The sequence below is a fragment of the Pomacea canaliculata genome, linkage group LG13 (assembly GCF_003073045.1).
Source record: "Pomacea canaliculata isolate SZHN2017 linkage group LG13, ASM307304v1, whole genome shotgun sequence".
Lineage (NCBI taxonomy): Eukaryota > Metazoa > Mollusca > Gastropoda > Architaenioglossa > Ampullariidae > Pomacea > Pomacea canaliculata.
In genome coordinates, this window is record NC_037602.1 from 14986083 (window position 1) to 14994285 (window position 8203).

Consider the following 8203-nt stretch of genomic DNA (forward strand, 5'->3'; position numbering starts at 1 on the left):
TCTGTCTGCGTGTATAGCTTTTTCACTTGGTTCTGGTTTGTCTGCCTGTGGTAGTCATGTAAAATATGGCTGAAATACTTTGTGGCTTCTCTTGTTGTTTGCCAACCTGTATTTTATGGGGTTGCTTAATTGCCGTTCTGTTTGCATGTACACGCAGACATATAAAAAGACGATACAGATAAATGCGATAAGCAAACTACTCAACAAGGGAGGTTATAATCAAGTGTTTTTTTATTTTAAAGGGAGGTAGTCTTTGTAAGCATGTATTGTGCATCTACTGGGTGTTGTGTTTCTTGGTAAAGATTTTCTCGTACTTGACGGCAAAACAAAGATTCCTTTGGTCCAACCATGCAACTGAAGCCTCATTACAGTCCATTGACTTGAAGCTGGCTGCTCCACCCCACTCCAACCACTCTACACACCCGGATGTTGTCATACTGTCCGACATTAGATAACAATATCCGTCAGCAAAGTAACATGACCTCAAGCTGTTGCACAGTGCAGCAATCCCCTTCGTACTGTAGCCTAAAACTCGAGCACACCTGTTGCCATAGAAACCATTTGTAAATGTGCCACATACACCATGTCGGCGCATTTCTCCAACGTGTATTTTTTTCTTCCCCTCTTCCTCTAATAGTTTTCTCTGGCTGGCACCTACGGAAAGTACGGTGGATTATCCCTCCTTGCGCTCGTGCCAGAGCGACACCATGCGGCAGGCTTTGAAGCTAGAGACGTTGGAGGTCAAAGGTCGCGTGTTTGCAGCAAGATGGAGGCGAAAGGCGAGCGAGGTGAGGAAGGATCGGACGTGGCGATGACGCTGTTGCCAAGAGTTGAAGAAGCTCCTGTTGTCCACCAGGACAGCCAGCAGGTGAGTGGTTGTGCGTGCAAGTGCTTGGTGTCGTCCTCTGTGGCGAGAAAATAATTATGTTGTTAGACTGTGTGACTGTCGCCACTGTGTCGTCTGCTGCTGCTGCATTTCGGTGTCACCCCGGGAACGTGTGTGTGTGTGCACGCGCGAGCATGCGTGTGTGCATATATTATTTCACTGTGGTATGTGTGTGTGTGTGTCTGTCTGTATGCGAGTGTATGTCTGAGCTGTTGTTTCTCCATGTGTGTCTCTGTGTGTATATCTTTCTATGAAGCATCTTGTTGGTTGCTGATATCGTGCTGAAGAACACGCACATGAAGCAAGATATCATCATTTTAAACAAGAACTCCTTATGTTTCCTCACACATTCACACATTGTGTACACATGAAGGTAATGATGCAGGCCTAATAATTCTCGCATTCTTCCTCTGGCGAGCGGCAAAGTTAACCAGTGAGCGAGGTTTTCATTACAGCTGTCGAGTTAACCCCGAGTTAGCCTGGTCATGTCGTCCTCAACGGTCTTCTCGACCAGCTCAGGTTCAGTTTCCTCAGTCCCACATCAATGGGACCTGTTTTTTTTTTTTTTTTTTAAGTTTGGAAGAAAGAGAACTTTATGATCGTTCTAGGGAACCCCACAATGGGTTCTCATCACGCATCAAAGTAAATGATAGCGTAAGGTGAGACAATTCACGTGACCTCCATCAAGCGTTAGGTAAGCGAAGTCACGTGACGCGCACCTGCCTGGTCCTTGCGTGCACTTAGCGTTTTGTCGTGTTGGTGCAACTAAGGGTGGCTGCTTCAATGTGTCATCAACCGAATAATAATTCCATTAATAGTCTTCTTATCTCTCGCACGTATGAGTGTGTGTGTGTGTTGGGAACGACGAGCAAATAGAGTAGAAAGAAATGTTAGTAGTAAATATGTTAGTAACTATATGACTAACTATGATATAGTCATAAACATGACAAAAGAGGTGAGGGATGTATCCATGAACCGAGGGTAAGTCGAAGTTCCGGGTAAATCAAGGGCAAGCGTCTTCTCTTTCTAACCAAGAATCAGTGTCCACACCTCGTTGATATTGTTTTATCGCGAAGTTATTAAAAAACGTTTCACTAGGGTAAAATAATATAATTCAACATTCACGGAGTCTAGTCAGTCCTTCGTACCCATAAAGACGAGAAGTTTTTCTTTCATTTTCCTATTTTTTCCCCTTCGCGGCTACGGCCTTGGTTCGTTTGAACACGGATGTGTACAGGTGGACTGCTGTCTGTCTGCCGAGACCAACACTTAGCCTCTTGCGAAGTTCTCCGCTGTTAGTCTCGGTGAGCCTTAACAATGAATGTGACAAAACCGGAAGCTTTGTACACACCAGCCTCGTTTTAGTAGTTAGCTGGAAAAAAATCGACTGTCAGCAGTTCAGTAATACAAGTTCGTGGTTTGAGGAACACGGCTCCAGGTCCCTCAACAAGCAGCCAGAGATAATTTATCAGACAATGTAACTAACTCTACGTGTGACCTGACCTCCAGCACTTTTGTCTGCAGCAGTTGTGGTTTCCAGGGTCAAGTACACTTCATACTACCCTAGCACCCAGATACCGGTACACTGCAACCTAGCCTATACATCATCACTTGAATAACCGTCTTTATCTGTAGCTCAACAATGAGTTTTTGCTTGTTGCTATTCTGCCTGTGTGTGTGCATCAACAGACAAAACAAAAAAAGAAAAACTTTTTGGCTGCAGGCTCTCTTCCTTCTGAATCGTCTAGTCTTGTTTTGTTTTAGTTTTGAAATCTTCTACACCATATTTTCCGGAATCAGTTCCACCATTGCTCTGTAATTTAAGTTTGACTGTGCTTGTGTTGTAACATTCATGTTGATATTTTTTTGGTTCTCAGTTTATCAGGTCGGACTTTTTTTTAACCCTGTAGCTTTTCTGGACTTAGTTTTTGTTTGTTTTTGGTGTTTGTTTGTTTTTGTTTTTCTTATCGGGGGAGTTAAAACTGCTGTGTAATTATACTGTGATAACATTCAAATTACACACAGCATGTCAAGCCTTCATCTCAACTGTCATGAGACACATGGCCATTTCTTGTAGGGTTTTATCAGAGGTTGCTAGCTCGTGAGTGTGTGCGTTTGTGTGTGCGCGCACGCGCACTTGCAAGAAGTTAAGGAGGAAAATGCATTTGCGTCCGACACAGCATAACTTTTCCCAACCATCCGCCTTCCTCCAACATCTCTGTCTTGAGCAGACATTAACTTCTTTGGCAGAGACCCAGAGATTGTTGCAGGGTCTAGTCAGAGGTTAACCTAGGTCTGGCAGTGTGGCACACATGGTGTGGGAAACAGCACCAGAAGATATTTTAGGCTTTTGCTAGTAACATGAAGAGAGAAGCTCAGTCACATGGATACGGGGCTTGAAATAGTGAGAGAGAGAGAGAAAGTAAACGAAAGAACATCCATGCTTCTGAATGAATGTTCCGCATTTGCTTTCCACACCAACATCAGATGTCAAGACCTCCTACCCCACCAACCCACCAAGTGGCAACAGCTGGCACCCAGAGTGAGGCGTTTAAGGTGTTTGTGGTGTCAGAACCACTCACTGAATCAAGACAGAGAATCGAACACAGGCACTGACACGCGTTTTCACTCAACAGAAAACAAACATCTGTGGTGGGCGTCCCATTAGTATTACTGAATGTTGTCCAATAAAAATTTCTGACTGGATTTGACTCTTTTTTTCTCGTTTTTTAAAGCCAGTGCTGTGTTGTTCATTACCAGTAATAGACATCACAGATAGATGCAACTATAAGGTATCTTGGGGTTTTATAAATTTATATATATATATTTCCCCAATTCTCATTATCATCACTTGAATTATGCTCTCACGCTTTCATCAACCTCACAGTACTCTCAATACTCACAGTCTATCGGGTTATATACTACAAAGTTCAATATTTCCTTGAACTGAATATTCAACTTCCGATCACGGATCCGGGTCTAGTAAATGTTTTTCAAATATTTCAAACAACTTACTTTAGAACTCGTCATTTACAATTGAGAGGAATTTTCCTTGTCTCCCGGGGTACAGTCTACACTGTAAGAGTCGAATATTCGAAGCAATGGCAGTAAAACCATTCATAGACGTAAAATTTTACTTTTTAAAAATATTAAAATTTTACTTTTTAAAAATATTAAAATTTTACTTTTTAAAAATATTACAAATATTTTTTAATCTTTTGAAAGATTTAAAATATTTTTTCTTTCTAAAGAATTGTGCTGGCGACAATGTCGTGCATGTTGAGGAGCCGTGTTTGGAAGGGAACTCACGGAACAGCAACTCTTCCTCGAGTAAATGTCGCAACGACATCGTTTGCTTCCCTTTGATCGCCTTACGTGAATGTTCGGCGGAGCGTGCGCGGCGCGTGCGTGGGGCGGTGCTGTGCGTCCTCAAGTGTGCTCTCCTTCTCCTCTTCATCGTCTAACATCGCCTTCGCCTTCTACTACGAGTTCGGCAGCGAGGCGTCGGTGCGGCTGTTGGTGTGTACGATCCGTCGTGTGGTGGTGTGGTGGTGCGGCTGGCCTGAGTCGCTGCAGAGGTGCAAAGAGCGCTTGTGATAAGGCTAGAGCATGTGTGCAGCCCTGCAACCACTTCTACCAGCGGCACTCCACGTGGTTCACCAGGTAGAAAGTGTTTGGTCTATAGGGGAAATTTATATTACCAGCTTTGAGTTTAGGAGAAATGTTTCTGAAATATTTTGTCAAAGCCAAACAACAACAACAACAACAACAACAACAACAACAACAACAACAACAACAACAACAAAAGGACGAGCATAAAATGTCAGGAAGAGATTGACTGATTGATGTCTGCTATCGTTGTGTGAAGAGATTGAGAAACGAGGTGGGATTTTAAAATAAAGATGCTATAAAAATGTTAAAAATGGATAAAAAGGTAAGGAAAAAGGGATGGAAACCCGAAAAAGAAACAAACAAGGTTAAATGTAACTTAAGAGCCCTACACAAACAGAACAAAAATTAACAGAAAGAAAAAAAAAACAGAAAGAAAGAGGAACGGCGAAAAAGAGAAGGAAATAAAGAATGAAACAGAAAGAAACTAACAAAGAAAAATTGAATTAGAATAAAAGAAAGGGGAAAAGAAGGAGAGAAGAAAGAAATCTGGTGTCGCGGTGGGAGATAAAGAATCAAAAGAAAGAGTCAGACCAGACTCAGTAATTTTTGTTTGTGGGTTTGACAGGTTCCTGATAGCAGCAGTTTGTGTCGCCATCATCGCCTTCCTCATATTCGATGTGGCGCTGCGGCAGCCCTCCAGACTTGTCTCTGTCCTCGGCGTTGTCGTCTTCGTGGCCTTCATGTTCTTCTTCTCTCACTCCCCTAGACAGGTACCCCGTTATCGCTATGACAACTCGATCATCATTCATAGTAACACGGTCATCTATCATAGCAATCCGATCGTTAATAACGGTGACGTGATTAAAAGGATGACTAACATTACCGACATCGCTGCCATTGTTGCTAATGCCAACAAATATATGATTAATGATGACAATGAAGTATAAATAATAGCAGAAGCTGTTAGTAATGGCTGTACGGTAGCATCTCCTTGGAGAATATTTGTATGTGTTGTGTGTAGGTGCGATGGCGCCCCGTCTTGTGGGTCTGCTGCTGCAGCTTGTGTTCGCCCTGCTGGTGCCTGAGGACGATGCGGGCAAACAGGTGTTCAGGTGGCTGTCCCTGCGCTTCACCGACTACCTCAGCTTCACAGAACAACGGGGCTGAGTTCGTCTTCGGCACCAACTTCCGTGATCACTTTATGGCTTTCAGGGTAAAGACCATCTGTATTTTGTTGAACATTTACAATCTATGCGTTCTCTAACGGAAAATATTTCGCTGAATTTTAACTCGACATGGCCCTGACCAGAAGTACGACAGAGCTTGATTTTCTTCCACACAATACCTACTGGAGCATTGCTGTGTGAACTAAAAAGTCAGTTGACAGAGTCTGTAATGAGGGGCTATGAGATGTGGTGCGAAAATTCCTTTTTCTATAAAAAGATTTACATAAATTAAAATAAACTCTTGGTGAACTGCTTTGTAAGAAACTTCGTCTCCAAGATGGCAGACTGCCCAAATCGAGGGCGCACTGTCATGCGCTCCCAACTCTCTATCACTCGCAGCATGTATTACTCTCGCCCTCCACTCGAGTATCACCACGCCTTGTCTCCTGTCGCTAGAGCGAGCGTCCTTGCCTCTTAGATCCTAGCTTCACCTCTCTACTCATGTCATCATGAAACCCCTCGCAGCCAGCTCCCGCTCCCGCTCTGATCATTTCATTCGCTGCATCTCGTATGTGACGCCACGTCGATCAAGGCTGGCCGTTCGGAAAGTTTTCTCCGAGGTGCTCCAAATTCCTCTGCTTTCTCTTCCTCTCGTGCCTCTCCATACGTTCGAAAATCCCTTTCAAGGTAGAACCCGCACGCCTTTCCTACTCCCCGCTACCACCCTAACATCAAAACCCGTCCCAACCCAACCAACCAAGCATAAAGACAATCTCAAAGTCCCTTGTTACCTGCAGTCGCTAACACAGTCAACATTTTCAGGTCATGCCGACGATCATCTTCTTCAGTGCAACGATATCCATCCTGTACTACCTCGCCGGTCATGCAGGTCCTCATAAGGCCATGCGCCGGGTCTCTATTTGCAAGTTACATTTGACACCGCTACCCATGGAAACCGCTGCACTCGGCTGTTAACATTTTTTGTGGATGGGTTGGTCCTGTACTGTTATTTCATATGTGTGGTGAGTGCCCGCGCGCTCCATGTAATAACAACAATAATACGATTTTACTCAGTAAAGCGTGAATGAGATTTAGAACACAAACACAATATAAAGATACTATAAAATTGACTCAAAAATGATACGTAAAACACACACATAGACCAACACATGTTACCAAATATACGTACAGAAAATAAACAGTACAGGGGCAATATCTCGCAGTCAAGGCGAGGTTGAGATGTGTATAAACATATAACAACAGTACATTAGGTTGCTTCGTTCCAGGCGGAGAGCATCGTGCTCGTCCGACCGTTTCTGGAGGATATGAGTCTTGCTGAGCTGCATGCAATCATGACCAACGGATTTGCAACTGTGGCAGGAAGCACTCTTGCAGCGTACATTCTGTATGGTGTGAGTTGTACATGAACATTTGAGCTTATTTCTTTGTCACTGAACATCCCCATCCCCCTCTATCTTTCTCTCTGTCAGTCGCAACGGAGTAAATAGTAAACCTATTCGAGCCTTATCCACTTACTCATCAAAACAAATTTTCATCTCCTCATCCTGACAAACCGCCCAAGTTGTTCAAATACAATCACGAAACAAGCTTTTGATGTCTGTTCCAACAGGTCGTCTGCACCACTGGATCACAGCGGTCTTTCATGCAGCTCCTGCCCTGCTCCTGGCCATGTCCAACCTCTTACTACCCGAGGGACAAAGGGCAAGTCCGCGTCCGTCATCCAAAAATGTGGGCAGGTAGCCCCGTCTTTTCTTGTCCTGATAGAGATGAAACAAGTACTTCACTCTCGTTTTTTCACCTTCCCATCATCGTCTCCAACCCCTCGGGCTTCATTCACTCTTCTTTCCTTGTTCATCCTACCGTTCTTTTTGCTGTCTTCTGTGGTGATATGGATGACTCTGTTGATCTATTATCTGTTTGGGTTGTTGTTGTTTGGTATGATGATTGCGAAAATCATATTTACATGTGGGTTTTTTTTCAACTTCCAGCTGTCACGGAACGGCGCATTGTGCATGCCCAGCCTCCTGTTGGGATGCTTCTCCACGCCCTACTTCTGCATGTTGGTCCTCTACATCCTGTCAATGTCATCGCTCTCATCTGCCTCCTGCGGTTTCATCAACGGTACGTTCGCCGTGCTTGGCGAACGCATCGGCCTGATCCCGTTGTCCTGTCGCCTACTCCCCGAGCCTTCATTCCAGTGGGTGATGAGGTCACATGACCGCAAGTCTGATTCAGGACAGTCACTCATGCCTAATGGTTGCCCAGCTGATGGCTGACTTACTTCACTTGACTGCTTTATTTCTATTAAATGTCATGTGACGACTCTGTTCCCTACATTTGCAGTCTGGAATTTGTTTCCTACTTATTATGACTTGTAATATTTTCTATTGCTCAAACGCATGCGACTGTCTGACATACGTATGTATGTAAATTTCCACATTATATTACCTGCGTCTTTCCTTACCTTAGTTTCAACGCTGAACCTGTCTCTACCTTACCACTGACGTATATTCTTGTT